At 46.8% G+C, this 16,149-nt stretch overlaps 1 pseudogene across 2 annotated transcripts; it reads right to left on the reverse strand.

Annotated features, from left to right (window-relative positions):
* Positions 1 to 1,455: 1,455 nt before the first annotated feature.
* On the reverse strand, positions 1,456 to 7,932 carry LOC116079863 (annotated as a pseudogene). 2 transcript variants are annotated; one of them, XR_004114182.1, is made up of 4 exons: positions 7,462 to 7,932; positions 5,548 to 5,710; positions 3,773 to 3,874; positions 1,456 to 3,359 (listed from the first exon to the last, which is right to left on the reverse strand). The product of XR_004114182.1 is annotated as an E3 ubiquitin-protein ligase TRAIP pseudogene, transcript variant X2 (transcript). The 2 variants fall into 2 exon arrangements; XR_004114181.1 differs by having other exon boundaries at positions 3,773 to 5,710.
* Between the last annotated feature and the right edge of the window lie 8,217 nt (positions 7,933 to 16,149).

The raw sequence follows: 16,149 nt of genomic DNA on the forward strand, positions 1-16,149 counted from the left end.
GGGTTGATATGTCTATGGGCGTTGTACAGTGTTCTACTGTATAACTCTAGATATAACAAACAGGGTCGTGACAATGATACCTGGTTTATGATGGCTCTGAGGGATCAGTGGGTACCCACGGAATGGTGCTTGGGAGTTCTATAAGGCTCTCCACATGTCACCAATGCATCATTGCCGTTATCCTCACTACTGTCAGAGCACCTCAGTGTCCCAGACATCAATTCACATATGTCTGTAAGTGCAGCAGGAGCTGTATTAGATACACAATTCTCTTGTTTAATATTTTCAACTTTCCCCTACATCATAACTTCTGTCCATTTCTAATCCAGCTCAGGCAGGCTTGAATTGTCTGTTTGAAAAATCAAATTAAGGTTAGCATTATTTTCTCCAAATTGGAAACAGAAAAAAAATCCCAAGGAAGTTAAACTCTGGTAGAACTGGAGTTTGAATCTGGACCCGGATTATAGGGGAAAACACGTAGTCTCTGGCTGCGAAGTATCTGACAAACCATGCAAGCTAGTTTGATGTAAATTCAACACAAACCACAGTTCTCTGAGAAAAGAGAACCTCAGTTGAGGGGATGACTGCATAAAATCAGGCAGGAGGCCATTTTACTAATTAGTGATTTCTGGGGAGGGCCCAGCCCATTGTGGGCGGTGCCATCCCTGAGCTGGTGGTCCTGGGTTCTATAAGAAACCAGGCTGAGCATGCCATGTGAGCAAACCAATAAGCTGCACCCCTCCATGGCCTCTGCATCAGCTCCTGCCTCCAGGTTTCTGCCCTGGTTGAGTTCCTGCTCTGACTTCCCTCAGTAATAGACTATAAACTCCAAGATGAAATAAAACCTTTCCTTCCTAGTTGCTTTTGGTCATGATATTTGTCTTAGTTAGGGTTTTACTGCTTTAAACAGACACCGTGACCAAGACAACTCTTAGAAGGACATTTAATTGGGGCTGGCTTACAGGTTCAGAGATTCAGTCTATTATCAAGGTGGGAGCATGGCAGAGTCCAGGCAGGCATGGTGCCGGAGGAGCGGAGAGTTCTACATCTTCATCTGAAGGCAAACAGGAGAAGACTGGAATCCTCAGGCAGCTAGGAGGAAGTTCTCAAAGCCTACCCCCAAAGTAACACACTTCCTCCAAAAAGGCCACACCTACTCCAAAGAGGCCATATCTCCAAATAGTGCCACTCCAGGGGCCAAGCATATTCAAATCACTACAGTGTTTCATCATTATTGAGAAACATTAATCAAGACACAAACCATGCACTATCTGCAAGTCTCAGTTTTGCTCTTGTGGAATGGAGATAACTATATTTCTCATTTCAGAGGACTGTTGTGAGAATTGCATGTTATTATATTTAACATAGTAAAACATTATTATGTATAATAATGTTTTACTATGTAAAACACTGCACACAAGAAAGCAAGCAGTAAACCCTATTTTTTTTTTTTTAGAAGAAAAGACGCCTTTTTATTTTATACAGAAAACTTCCCCATCCTTTTCCTATCACCTCCCCACTCCCATATTTCAAGCAATAAGCTGGAGGCAGGCAGAAGTTCAAGCTAGCCTGCTCAGGAATCCTCCAGCATTTCCATCCACTTAGAGTCAATGTGACCCTGTTCGATAAAAACAGAAGGAGCCCAGCCACACACCTGGTTGTAGCTATAAATAAAACCCTGCAACTGGAAGCAGGTCCTGCTGATCGGAAGGGTAAGCTGCTCACGTGGTTTCCAAGTATGGTGCAGGGTGCCGTGAACACAGGAAGTGTGTTTCCTGGGCACCACTCTTTGTCTGGTCCAAGAGAAGCCATCTTCCAAAACACTTCCGGTTGGCCAGGTCTTGGCTCACTAACTGCAGACACAACTCTGGTCACTGTTCACTGACATAAGAAGGTATCCAGCTTGGGCTGGGAGGTAGAATTCACAGTCTTTATTCTCACTTTCTGTTTACTCTTGGCCTTGGGCTTAACAAGCATTGGTTGGATAATGGCTGTGTCCCTAGGCTGGATGAATTTTGTACATCCTCCAAGCCCATCGAAGCCTATTCTTACCACATCTGTGCTGCAACGGGATTCTGCTGTGGTCCTGTTGGGCTGTTTCTGACCCCGGAGAGCACTCCGGATGAAGAGAGGGAAGGCACCAGACAGTTCCTCATCTGGCTCTCCTATACATCGCTGGCCACCCAGTGAGAGCTGGGACTCCAGCTTGGAGACTTTGGGCACCTTCTTGAGAATGTCCTGCACGGGAGAGTGTGCCCTGTCCAGGTAGGGCTTCTTGGGGAAGCAATGCTGGGAGCTGGAGGTCTGGGCTGGAGAGGTACTGACGTCAAAGGTAGCATTGAGATCAATCTCGTCACTAAAGGGAGGCCGGTGAAGCCTTGGTGTTAGCGTCTCCACAGGGGCTGGGCTCTCAAAAACCAGGCAGCTGACTGTCTCACTGGTCACTGGAGGCAGGCTCAAGGTTTCCTGCAGGATAATTAGCTTCTTTCTTAGGCTGGTGATCTCCTTGTCAGCGCTCTGTAAGTCCTTCTGGGCTGACTTCAGTTCTAACTTGGTCTGATCCAGCTTAGTGTTGAGAGTCTTCAACTCGCTCTTATAGGATGCCAAATCCTTCTTCAACCTGTCAGCCAGCTCCCCTGAGGCCTTCCAAGCTTCCTTCAGATTCTCATACTCTTTCCTGAGGCACACGCAGTACACAGCCAGCTGCTCCACTGCAGACTGTCCCACACCCATGTCTCGAATCATCTCTTCCACCTCAGACCGCTGGCTCTGGAGTAGGAGCTCAATTTGCTCCATGGTTTTCATCTTGCTCTTGAGTTGGTGGACCTCTTCCCGAGCTTGTTTGGTCTCATCCTGCTGCTGCTCCGGGAACTTCATCTGTTTTTTCAGGGTGGAACATAGCATCTCTGCCTTGTTTAAGGCGTTCTGCAGGGACTCCACAGTGGCATTGCATTCTTCCAACGTGTCCCGTAGAGTGTCGATAATGGCCTGGCTGTCCCGTTTCTCCCTGTCTTTCTGGGAAAGCTGGGCTCTGATACTGTCCAGTTTGTTCTTTAAGAATTCTGCATCCAAGACACTCTCCTCTTCCTGAGCCAGGTCAAAGAAAAGCTTGTTGATAATAGTCTTTTTGCCAACCTGGATTCTACACTGTGGGCAGGTCCGACTTGGTGCTGTCTCAAACCACTGGATTAGGCATTGCAGATGAAAAGTGTGGCCGCAGTGGATGGCAGCCACATCACGGGAGTGACCAAAGAAGTCGGAGCAGATAGTGCACAGAGCGCGGATAGGCATGGTGGCTCGACTCAAGCAGCCCAGAGAGCCAGCTGCCAGCAACAGACACAGTTCGGTGGCCGTAAACCCTGTTTTTATTGGTATAGAAACAAAGGTTTGCAATATAGTGAGAAGCACAATAAGTCGGTTTAACAAAAAGAGGAGTGTGGTCATTGTGCAGGTTTGAGGGTGACTGCAAAGGCAAATAAAGGAGCAAAAGGTTTGTGGGAGAACTGTGTCTGAGATAGATGGTGCCCCCATGTCTGTAGCATAATTTTGGAGAACTCGAGGCAGAGCTGGATGATAAAGCAAGTTTCCAAAGTGCTCTCTGTCTCTTTCTGTCTCTGTCTCTGTCCCTCTCTGTCTCTCTTTCATAAGGTTTAAACTTGCAAATGTCTATAAGGAGAATCCCATCTTCAAAGATCGAGTGCTTGGCATAGTGTGAGAGATACTCTTTCTTGTAACGAAGGAGGCAAGCCCAGAGACAAAGAGATAATCTTACCTGTTAGTTCCCTTGAGGACTTTCAGGCACGCTTGATCAGGATCCACCAACAGTCCCCCTGGCTCAAAAGAACTCTCAGAAATGTCATCAAGGAGTGGCTGGCTACTGGAGAAATTTACTCCAGAAGGCCAAAGGCATGGGGTCACTGGTGGGCTGGCTAGCTGGTGCATTTGGCCCCTGAGAAAAGTCACCGTGGGGGCCTTGGGCAGGTTCTGGGCTCTAAGAGGGCTGAGCACAGCTGCTTTGGTTTAAATGTTAATAATGCAAAGTGAAACGTGTGGGGTGCCTGGCATACTAGAGCCCAAGCCTGAGCATTGATCTAATGGCCTCCGCACTTCGGTTTGGAAAAATGTGGTCAGTGAATTTAATATTCTTTTTTGGCAAGGAAGGGGATGACAGTTAACTTCTCTCAAGTCTCACTGAAGTGGGGTTCTCCTTGGGAAAACGGAGGGAAACTGCTTTCCCCTGACATGCCAGTGTGCCTGCTGCCTGTATTCTGGCATAGCTGTTCTCTGCTGTGCCCACCTGGACACCCATCAGGACATGAAGGCACAGAACGCCTCCAAGAAATAGCCAGATTTTTCTGCAGCCAGAGTGGGGCAGAAATCCATTCAGGATTGTGCTGTCTTGAGTGGCTGGCTCCCTCCAGAAAGTTGTTTGCTTTTCTATGGCCCCTTCTTGGAGTGCCTTTCCCGACTAGAGACAATGGGGATGTCACTGGGTTCTGGTGGATCCCCCGAACTTAGGCAACTGACTTTAGGTCTCCAAAGCATACTCTCAGCCCCTTGGCTTCCCTTACTCGAACTGCATATTATAATCTGGGAGGTTCTAACTGTTGCTCTTCGAGCATCTGGCCATCATTCCTGTTCTTTTATCCAGTCATGGCCAGAAACTCAATGGATTTGTTCTCTCTGCTACAGCACCCCAAGTCCTGGAATCCCTCTCACTAAGTACCATGATCTCAGCCAGCTTCTTGAGAAGTTAATAAACGCTTGGTGACATCACATCCCCCGCACCCACTCCCCTAAAGTAGGGTGGGAGGGTATCAGAGGCCCAAGTTAGAGGTTGTTTTGAGTAGGAGAAGGCAGAGGCTCTGGTTTGCCCAACAAAGGAGCCCTGTGCAAGTGTGGCCACAGCAAGGCTGTCACGGCTGCCACAGAACTGGAATGAAGTGAGCCTGGGTTTCCCCAGCATCTCTCTCTGGTTTCATACAACCCAGTAATGTTCCCAGTTATAGGCGTGAGCAAATTCTGCTGTACTGCGGGGCTGCTCAGCCACAGCGCTTGGGGCGGCGAGGGGAGGGGTTATCAAGGCTGAAGAGGGGGCATGGTCACCCCAGAACCTCTCAGGGGATCAGGAGTGGACCCTCAACCTTGCCTGAGGAAGGTGGAGGCAGTGGTCACTGACTCTGGGTCACTCCACCCTCTTTGGCATCCATCCCTGGGGAAGCTGAGAGAAAGTCTCGCCTGCTCTGGAGGCCACAGGCCCAGTCAGCCACAGTGATCCCCTTTATGTGTCACCGCTGGCTGTAAGAGCTGTGTTTGGTTTGGCAAAATGGCTATTTAAATAGCAGTGAAATGTGTCACTGGAAAAAAAAATTAGCTCATGTTTCCTTTGCCATTTCTTCATGATTTCCATTAAAAGTGTAACCATGGGTAATAAATTAACAAGATCTGTAAAAGCGACCATAGGAAACCACAGATCCAGAATCCCTATAAACTTCTAACCCAGGGAGCTAAAAAGCTGGGGAACCCGGAGAAGGCAGATTGGATCACCTGTGCTTTAGCTCTCTGTGTCTGAATCCTATCTTTCTCTTCAAACCTCCAATCTGAAAGGAAGCCTTCACTTCTGTCTCGGGCTACTGTATGGTTCCAGGGAAGAAATTCTTCGTGTGGCAAGCTCGGGGCCTGAAAGGCATTGCTTAACACTGCAAATTTCCTAAAAATGCAAGAAAAAAAAATCCCAAAGTTCATACCAAAGAATAGACTCTTTTTATATTGTGGTCATGGTTGCTTGTTTTTGTGCACACACATCTGTGTGATGGTCAGAGGACAACATTGGGCATTGTGACCCCTGTATCATTCATTCCTCTGTCTTTGCGCCTTTGGTTTGAGATGGTCTTTGATTGGCCTGGACCTTTACCAAGCAGGCTAAACTAGCTGGCCAGAGAGCTTCCAGGGATCTGCCTGTCTCACCTCCTATCTTGCCATCCCTAGAATTACAAATGGGTATCAACAAACTTAACCTTTTATGTGGATTCTGAGGATCTCCACTCAAGTCTGCCTCTACTTACTGAGCCATCTCTTCAGTTGTAACTACAACCCAGGTCTTGATTTCTCAATTGTCATGGAAATCAGATCTTTACCGATGGGTATTTGACACCAGCTTGCAGTTCTGTGTCTGAGACCAAAGCACTGAGATCTAAGCCCAGTGCTTGCCCTGGCCATCAGTTCCAGTGATCAGTGGATAGCAATTGTTGCTACCCCCATTTTCCTTCCCAATCCATTTCTCAGCCCATGCTTGTTTGTGCTGAGTTGGGGCAAAAGATCACTGTAGGAGGCCAAGAATCTTCTGGAGATAGCACAGGGGAAAGCTGCTCCAAAGGAAAGCAGCTTTGAGAGACAAGTTTGTTGTGACAGATGCAGACTATGGGAAGCCCAGGGCATGTACTATAGTGCCTCACCTGAAGAGTGAGAGAATGAACAGGGGCTGGGTGCACTGGACCCTAGGAGTGTGCTGGTGATGTGGCCAGAACTGGGACAGAGATGAAAGCCAGGCCAACGAACCTGTGCAGTCTCTGAGCTTGGGGTTGGAGGGGTTGGGACTTTGGTACGGAGGACTGCGCTGAGCATGGTGTGTAGCTGGGGAGAGGAGTTGGTGTGTGTTTAGTGTTACACTTGAAGCTGGAGGATTGAAGATCATCAGGAACTGGGGAAACTGAGGTCAAGATTGGAAAGCAAGTTTAGTATTGTGTCAGGGATTGAGGCTGTCGGAGGGGACAGAAAGAGCACCTTGAGTGTTACACCCAGGGCTAGAAGACAGAGGGGAGCCCACTGGAGGTCTGTCCCTTAGGCCACTCTCAGGAAGATGGGGGAGTTGAGAACAGGGCTGGGGAGTGTTGGGGCCAGCAAAATGGCTCATGGAGTAAAGGTACTTGCCTCCAATCCAAAGACCTGAGTATAATCCCCGAGGCCCACAGGACCCCAGAAAGTTGCCTCCCTGACAGCCACGTGCGTGCTGTGGCATGCCTTGGTGTGTAATCTACCTGTCCCCAATAAATAAATGAATAAATGTCATTTTTTAAAAAGTATTGAGGAGTGTGTTTTATGTTACACGTAGAGTGCGGAAGTGGGAAGGAGACCTGGGTTTGTGTTAGCATCACACCAGGGATAGGAAAACTGGAGGCAGGGTTGAGTGTGTCTGTGTACCAGGGCTGGAAGAGCAAAAGAGATCTATCTGCAGGAATGTACTGAGTGTCACGAGGCAGGCTGGGGCAGTGTGTTCAGTCTTATGCCAAGGCACTGGGGAAAAATGTTAGTGGAACACAGAGTTTGTCTAGAGAGTGTAGATGGAACGAAAGGATGGTGGGTGGGGCTAATTAATTTCTCTTTGCCTCTTTGTGGTTTCTGTTCCTCTTGGCCTGTCATAGTCTCCTGTGCCCCACAGCTTTCATGGGGATTTCAGCTTACCTTACTGATGGGATGGGATGTACTCCCTGTCTCTTATCAGGTAGAAGATGGGGTGCAAGAGGGGAGCTGGGTGCTGTTTTTAGAGTGCCCCTACAGACCAATTCCCCTTGGGTGTTAGCAGAAGGTCATTCATATAGACCTTCTTCCATGGGACAGTCCCTTCCCCTAGAAGGTGGTGGTGTGGAATGTGGAGACCTTTGTCACAATGAAATTAAAGGACTTGGCAGAATGTCGTTTCTAGGATCACAGAAGGAACCCTTTTCTTCTTTCCTCTTCTGGCTTGAGCCCTAAGGCTTTGCTAAGGCACCTGCTGTCCCAAAGGAGAAACATCTGCTTCTTCCCTATACATTCCATGCAGTTGTTTTGGTGTCACGTAGGTTTAGCCTGTGTGGGTCTTCTGAGCACCCTGTCTGGAAACAGAGTTTTCTTCTTTGAGTTGGAAAGCAAAGAGGGAGGGGCTTTGAACTGAGAACAAAGTGGGACTGGGTGGCCTATTGCCTGAGGATGAGGATGAGGGAGCTTTGGAAGGCTGGGAACTCTGGGAGGATTGTAGCCATGGCAACAACTTGAACAAGACTTCTCATAAACAGTTTGACTGTTTATGAAGCCATCAGTGTAGGCAAGCACTTGCCAAACCTTGGTCGTGAAAAAGACACCTAGATGTGGATGAAAACCCTACTGGGTGCTTTGGGAGCCCTCCTGTGTCCCATACTAACTGCTTTCTGCACACTGTGGCCTGTGGCTAAAGGGCAAGGAAAAGCAGTACACAGGGCCCCTGGCTGAGAAGGCCAATTACCAATGCCAGGCAGCGAGCATAAATCACCATGCTCCCCCTTTCCTGGGCTCAGGGCTGGGAAGTATCAGAGCTGTGCAAATACTTGGGATGTTTCTCTTTATTAGTGATAAAATATTGGACGTCAGTGTGTGCTGGTTCATGCCCTGCCTCCGACAGTTGGAGCAGTAATTGTGATGAATAGGGGTCCAGGGGCAGGACTGCAGGCGTTTAAGCAGGCTCTCTGGATTGAAAATATTAGGCATGATTAAAGGTCAAATACTTTATAAATGTATCAGTGCTAGATACACTCTCCTGAGGTAGGGGCTACCCTTCTAGGCAACTGAACAAAACCCAACATTAGAGTACTCTTCCACACCCTCCCTTCATTCCATTGCATTTCAACTACCAAGCTGAGTAAAGTTGTTCTCGGTATTCTGGGGCACTGGCTCCAGAAGACTCCAGATACCAAAATCTATAGATGTGCAGTGCCTTTTTGTAAACCTATGTGTGTGTGTATGTGTGTGTCCTGTTCAGATCTTGGTGTATACTTTAAATCAACTCTAGATTGCTTATAATTCCTGGCACAAAGTTAATACAGAATGAATAGTTGTCATACTACATTGTTTGGGACAAGAACAGAGGTCTGTATAGGTTCAGCATTGACACTCCCCTCACCCCAAAGATTTTCGAACCATATCAGTTGAATCCACGTATGTAGATTCCATAGATTAGATGCAGGCTGAAAACAGATAAACTTGTGTAGGCAGGAGTTCTTCTGCTGCTATCTCCCTGGTGAGGAGGCACTGGGCTGGGGTCAGTGGGAGTGGATCAGCACAGGACTGCAGGGCTGCTCTGACCTCAGCCCAGAGGCTGGAACTCTGCTCCTCATTCTTGCCTCTCTACTAGAGTCTCCCCATCCCCCGCCCCCAGACTAAGTGGAGGGATCTGATCCTCCAGGTGGAGTGGCTCATCCCCCACTACTGTATCTGTATCAAGAGATCTTCATATCTCTGGCTTCTAGGAGGAACTTGTGTTCTCTCATGGCAATAATGCCTTCTCACAGAAGCAAGGTTCAGGCCTTCCTATAGGAGGGAGCAGAGAGAAAATAAATATAGGAACTTGGAAATAGAACGGGAGTCACATGACAATGAGCACTGAGGAGAAAAATAAAGCAGAGGAGGGGGTAGACATCTGGAGATGGTCCAGGAAGGCCCCATGGGAACCTAGAGAGGTGATAGTTGAAAGCCTTGAAGATTCTGGAGCAGGGGGATACTTTATCAGTACACTTTATTAACCATACAAGTATATGGGTATGAATGGGGTACAAAAGAACCTGATCACAGAAAGCAATTGCTAAGCCCTTATACACATGGATTTGTGAGGGAGTCACCTGGAAAGCAGATAAGATTCGCTTTGCCAGATCCCATCCCCAGAGCAGCCAACTCAGGAGGAGTCTGAGATTTTGCAGTTCTAGTAGGGCTTGGCCGCTGCTGCTGATTCTATAACCTGGAGCCACTACCACCAACCGTCATGCTCTGCTTCTTGACTGGGGCTTCCTCAAGGTGAAGGAAAGTTTAGGGAGCAGGATAAACAGCCTTCCCCATCTCGGTCCTTAAAAACGAGATAAGGGACAGTGTCCTCGTTAAGGTTTCTATTGCTTCAATGAAACACCATGACCAAAAGCAAGCTGGGGAGCAAAGGGTTTATTCTGCTTACACCTTCACGTCACAGTTCATCATCCAAAGAAGTCAGGACAGGAACTCAAGTGGGTAGGAACCTGGAAGGTGGGGCTTATGCCTAGGCGAAGGAGAGGTGCTGCTTACTGGTTTGCTCCTCCTGGCTTGCTCAGCCTAATTTCTTACAGAGCTCTGGACCATCAGCACAGGGATGACACCACACATAATGGGCTGGACCCAACCCCATCAATCACTAAATAAAAATGCTCCACAGGTTTGCCTACAGCCCAGTCTTACAGAGGCATTTTCTAAATTGAGGTTCCCTCCTCTCAGATGACTTTAGTTTGTGTCAAGTTGACATTAACTAGCCAGCACAGACAGTAAGATTTAAAGGAGGTGCTGACTAGAGACTGAGAGGCCTAAACTCCAGGCAGGTGGAGGCTGGGCTCCAGTGGTCAGCACTAAGGGTGGTCCTTCCTTCTGCTGGCTTCCTGGGATGAAGCAGAGAAGGAAAGAACCAGCAGAGAGAGAGAGAGAGAGAGAGAGAGGAAGAAGGTCCACACCTGGGTTGTCCAACACTTGAGCACTAGAAGGTATGGGTGTTGGGAAGAGAGAGAAGTGCTTCCTTGAGCCACTGTGCTAAGTCAGGCCTCAGGCAACATTGTGGGGGATGCACAGGATTCTAAAGTCAGCTTTTGTCCAAATGTGTCCCATATAACACTCCTGCCAAGGGACGGTTGTAAATGTCACTAAAAAGGAGAAAACATGTTTTAAGAAAGCCGGGAACATGTCTCTTTGCTGTAGGACTTGAAGCCTTTGATATGCAAATGTGAATTTTTAATATCCTCAGAGTCTAGGAGTCAGTGTTCTGCAAATTTTTGGATCACAGACTCTCCTTCAATGTTTCATGGAAAATCCTACAAGATTGTCACACAAGAGATATGCACTGGAAAATACTACTTTAGGGATAAGATGGTCTTTACCAACCTATGAGGATGGGATGCCAAGAACTCTCAGGGTAACTTCAGCAGACACAAAATCAGGATTGCTAGTCCTGAATTGAAGAGTATACCAGAACAGTAGCCTCCTATGCCTTAGGACACTGTGGCTCTCTGAGGAGAAAGCGTATGAGCCTTGGTTCCTGAATCTCCTGTCATGATGTGGGCAGGACAGGAGGAGATGGATCATCACTCCCTAGCTCAAACACAATCTCACCACACAAAAATATAGAAGTTTGTGATGCTTAGGTTAAACAGGAAAGCTTGGTCCTTATGACTCAGAGTGCAGGTTTCTGCCCTTAGCAAGAGCCTGCAGAGCCAGGAAGGGGAAGGGGAGGGGCCCTAGCCAGCTGTGTCTGGAGAGCAGGCCTGATATTTACGACTATGATGGTCCTTCTCTAGTGGACCTGCTTTGGAACATAAATAAACTTAATAGTCTTCAAATAATTGTGACAACTGAGTTTAAACCCTAGACTGTGGTCCAGGGCAATGGATGTCTTTCTTCCCAAGAAGCCTCAGGCTGTCCACCTGACTCCATGGCATCTATGCTCAGTGTTTAGTAGGTCTAGGGGCACTGACTTGCTGGGTCTGGCTAAAACAGGGTGGCTGGGGAGGGAAGCCCAGTGGGAATGCTTGCTCCTGCAAGATGCCCCAGGCTGAGGGGTGTGCATCCCTCACCTTGTCTGACCTCCATCCCGATGGGGCAGATTGGCAGCAATCCTGTTCCTTTCCTAGAGAGAAGCATATGCCTTTCTCCCTGATTCTAGCCATCTCCAGAAGCCATTACTGAGACACGTAGAATTATAATTGGCTCAAGATGCAGGCATATTTGGAACAGTTTGTGTAAGACATCATGCCATCCTGTAGGAAAGAAAGGCACCTACTCAGGTGCCTTTCAGGCAGAGAAACCCAGGATAAAGAGCTGTGCATAACACACAGTTATAAAGAAAGCGGAGAGATAAGGGAGAGATTAGTTTCTGCTGATCAGGGACGGGACTTTCCAGGGGAGGGAGCGACCTAAACAAAGGCACAGAGGGAGGGTGCAGGAGGAATGTTCAGAGAATGGTGCGGTCTGCTGAGAGAGCAGCAGGATAAACATGTTGGAGCCAGAATGTGGAGAGTCTTTCATTCTAGGGGATTTGGGTTTTATCGAGTAAGCACTAGGAAGCAGGGTTTTATTTTAATGTTTTAAAGTCATAACATGCATAGAGCAAAATCTTCAAACAATAGCTCTCTAGTCCCTAGGCAGCCACCTCCCTTCCCAGGAAGCATTTGCTGTTCCCAGTTTCCTGTGTATTCATTTGGAGAGTCAGTCTTTACAAAAGTGTATGTGACTGTATGGACCCAATTAAAAAAAAATTAGTGTGTTACATACATTACTGTACCCCATCTAACTTACTTAACTGCAGATATTAAATGTCTTAAGTATAGTTCATTGATCTCCACAGTTTAATTAATAAAACTGTACCTCAGGATGTTTTATGTTTGTGGTCTTTTGCTACTGCGTATAATCGCTTTGTGCCAAAATCTACAAATTCATTGGCATAAAATTGCTTGTCAAGGGATATTTTATGTTTGCTGTTGGTAGACTTCCTGTGGAATAATCTAGCAGAGAGGATGCTGGGACCAGGCATATTTTAGGAAAGTGTATTTGAAGGTGGTGGCATGGTGGGCAGGCAGGACAAGGTAAATTTGGAAGGCATTAGGAGAAAATCAGGCTTGATACAATGAAGCCAGAACAGAACACTGGCTGAGGAAGAAAAGGTCAAAGGTGGAGACACTGGTCACTCTTTAGATGAGTCTTCATGAGAGACAGCTTAGCCGCAGGGCCCTTTCTATTATGGGGGCGTGGATTAACCATGGGAGAGTATGCATAGCTTTAACCAGACTTCTTACAAAACCAGAAATGTATCTGCATAGCTAGTAAAGAGAGAGCTAAGACGAAACAGAGCATGGGAGAGTGTGGACTTGGAATCCTTGCCTTCAGAAATAGCTTTTATATTTTATTAGTTTAGCTTTCACTGGAAACAACAATCACGCTTCAGGGGTTTCACACAGTACAAGATTATTTTTGACACAAATCGCCATCTGATACAGGTTCATAAAGGAGCTCCCTGCTCACGAGAGTTACTGAAGATCCTGTGTTCTTCCATCTCTGAATTCTAGCATCTCTTTGACCCCTGGGACCCTCTCCATTCAGTCACTGACTAGAAAGAGACTTGTGGATGGGGAGGTTTAATGCAGGCTTTGTTTCCATCCATCTGCTGAGTAGTATTGAATCTCCTGGCTGCATAGCACTGGACGGAAGCCTAGGAAATGTCCTCTTGCCATGTGCCCAGGAAGAATTACCTGATGCACCAGTAGGAGAGCGCTGCCTACCGAGCAGCGACTTTACAATCTCAGAGGCTGCTCTCCCATGTGTAGAACTGGAACAAGGGCACTGTCACCTCAAAGATTAGGTAAGGGTCAAATGGGATCAGAGTGCTGCCTGCCCAGCTTGGCATTCGGAGCTGACTATCACTGCAGTGGACATCTGTGATGTGTTCGGTTTGCTGCGACCCCGTGAGAGCAGTTACAGTGGCTTTCTCATGTGTTTCTCTGTCCTCCTGGTCTATTCAGAGGAATGACACAGTCCGTTTATGGCTAGCCTGGATTGTTCTGGCCCCAAAGTAGATTTATTTTCTTGAAATAAATCATTTAGTTTGGCCAACACCACAGATCAAATTCATGAGATTATTTCCAAATCTCACTATGCCTGGTCCACGAAGCTCCAGTCTCTGCCAGACAGCTCTTTTACAGCATATGCAGCCTGCAGAATGATTCCTACCCAGTCTTTCATGTCACTCCCACAGTTCTGGTCTGGAGGCAAGCTGAATGTTTGCTGTTCTGGGATCATTTGAAGCCGGGCATGCAAAGAGTTCCGCATCACTTTCAAGTCAGCCCATAGGAAATCTCTCTTGGCAACCAGACAACTAGCATTAGTTATTAAAGGCATGTCAAATGAATACAGACACCTCTGTGAGGAAAACCGCAAGGGCAGTTTCTTTTTCTAATATGAATGGGAGGCTAATATCAAATCACCTTTAATTTTCCACTCTTTCTTTGCTGTTTCGATGGGAGGTCAAATCTAATAATACAGATACATGGGAAACCCGTTCCTGTTTTCATCTTTCGGAGCATATATGCCCTCTGCAGATGTGTGTCTTAAAACCAGGCTGGGGAATTTGAGCGAGTACCTGCACACTGACAAGGCTGTCTGTCTCCTTCTAGAACGTTCTTCTGTATGCCAAGCCGGCATTACCCTCACAGGGAGTGAGCTGCTGATCCAGGAAACACAATCAAGCAGGGTCTTGTTGATAAGCCACACAGCCCACAGGACCCAGGCCACAACGTTTGCCCGAATGCAAGGGTGACCATGCACATTTAGCTACTCTGCTCCCTAGGACCCAGGGAGACAAGCGGGACAGCATTTTGAAAAGAGCAGGCTGTTTTCCAGATGTGAGCCCTTGAAAGCCTCGAGAAGGCTCTTTTTCATGTGGCCTCTGTTTAGGATCCCTATGGACAGGTTTGCGATCAGGGGGAGTGAGTGACAACCAGGAATTGCCACATGGTGGATGGGAGGCTCTAGTTGGGAGCACTGTCTGTGTTCTGTCTACATTGCTGCCTTCTTCTTATGGCAGGAATTTGTGCTGGGATTCCCTGGCCTTTATTTTCTTATCTATAGAATGGGAGCAACACCTTCTCACACGGTGATTTTACAGATTAAATATGCAGTAATAGGGATTTCTCCTCCCTCCCGTGACATCTCTACAGGGTCTTACTATGCACCTCAGATTAGCCCTTAACTTGTGACTCTCTTGCTTCAGCCTATTGAGTTCTAGGACTCCATGCATTTTGTTACCATGCTTGGCTGTCAGTGCCTTATTCTTAAACCTACCTTTGGGGTGACCTTCCGACATTGGCCCTGGCCCTGGTCCTTCCTGTAGACCCTTCTGCTCAGTTCCCTGATGTCGCAGGCCAGCATTTTGCTCCCACAACTTGTTTTTTCCCAGTGTCACAGATGAGGCTTCTCTTCCCATCTCAGATCCACATTTGTTGTTGTTCTGGATTTTGATTTGCTCTGAGATTGGCTGAACATCATGATGCCTGAATTTATAACAGACTGAGGATGAGCAAGAGTGAGCTCTAAAGAGATGGCCAGGGAATTGAGAATTTTTAATTCTTTTTCATATTTCTTTCTTTCTTTCTCTCTCTCTCTTTCTTTCTTTCTTTTTTCTTTCTTTCTTCCTTCCTTCCTTTCTTTTTTCCTTTTTTTTAAAAAAAGATTTACTTATTTTTATGTACATTGTTATGTATATTACATTGTTGTTCTCTTCAGACACACCAGAAGAGGGCATCAGATCCTATTACAAATGGTTGTGAGCCACCATGTGGTTGCTGGGAACTCAGGACCTCTGGAAGAACAGTCAGTGCTCTTAACCACTAAACCATCTCTCCAGACACCCCCCCTTTTCATATTTCTTATCTCCATTCCTGATAATTTAAAAATGTGATCACTGGGGGACTGGAGATATGACTCAGCAGTTAAGAGCACTGAGTACTCTTTCAGAGGTCCTGAGTTCAATTCCCAGCAACTATGTAGTGGCTCACAACCATCTGTGATGGGATCCAATGCCCTCTTCTGGTGTGTCTGAAGACAGCGACAGTACACTCATATATATGTGTGTGTGTGTGTGTATACATATATATATATATATAAATCTTTTTTAAAAATGTGATCATTGTAAAGGAACAGAGTAATCAACATTTTGGTGGCCTGATTTACATTCATTAGTTCCTCGGTCAAGACTTTAGGATGTAAAGTAAACAAGGAAGAATGAGTCCAGGATCCTGAAGAGATGGCTGAGTGAATAAAGAGCTTACTACATAAGTATGAGGGTCTGCGCCAATCTTAATCCTCAGATCTCATGTAAAGCTAGGTGTGGTAGCAAGTGCCTGCAATCCCATTGCACCATCTAGGTGGAGACAGGAGAATCACTGGAGGTTCCTGTCCAGCCAGCAAAGTGGAGATGGTGAGCCACGGATCCCAGGGAGAGACTCTGTCTCAGAATATAGAGTAAAGAAGTAACTGAGAAAGACATCTCATGTCTATCTTTATGTTCCATATGGACAGATGTGTACACGCATACATATACATACATACACATACATACACAAATACACACACACATACACACAC

This window comes from Mastomys coucha, unplaced genomic scaffold (assembly GCF_008632895.1).
Source record: "Mastomys coucha isolate ucsf_1 unplaced genomic scaffold, UCSF_Mcou_1 pScaffold6, whole genome shotgun sequence".
NCBI classification, from domain to species: Eukaryota; Metazoa; Chordata; class Mammalia; order Rodentia; family Muridae; genus Mastomys; species Mastomys coucha.